The sequence below is a fragment of the Atta colombica genome, unplaced genomic scaffold (assembly GCF_001594045.1).
Source record: "Atta colombica isolate Treedump-2 unplaced genomic scaffold, Acol1.0 scaffold201, whole genome shotgun sequence".
NCBI lineage: Eukaryota > Metazoa > Arthropoda > Insecta > Hymenoptera > Formicidae > Atta > Atta colombica.
In genome coordinates, this window is record NW_017259296.1 from 30347 (window position 1) to 30789 (window position 443).

A 443-nucleotide genomic window follows, 5' to 3' on the forward strand; every position below is an offset into this window, starting at 1 on the left:
TAGAAGTAAGAATAGAATTTTATTTAGTTTATTATTTAATATTTAGTGTTTGTGAGAGTGTATTGGGATTAGGGTTAGTTATAATTGTTAGTTATAATTGTTCGATTTAGAGATAATGATTTATATTATATATTTAATTTTAGGAAATTTGAAAATTAAGTTGTTAGTTGATAATTTTTATTTAGTTTAAATATTTAGTTTTATTTATTTTGTTTAATTAATTTCTTTTGTTAATTTTTTGTAATATTATTATATGTTATTCGTATGGTAGTATAATTTTTATGTAGGGAAAAGAGAAAGAAATTTTATTTTATGTATTGTCATATAATTAATGTAATTAAAAAAAACATAATTAGATTTTTATTTATAGCTATTTATAGTTATTTATTTATAGTTATTTAAAATACTTAAATATTTAATTAATAATAAAAAAATTTTGTATG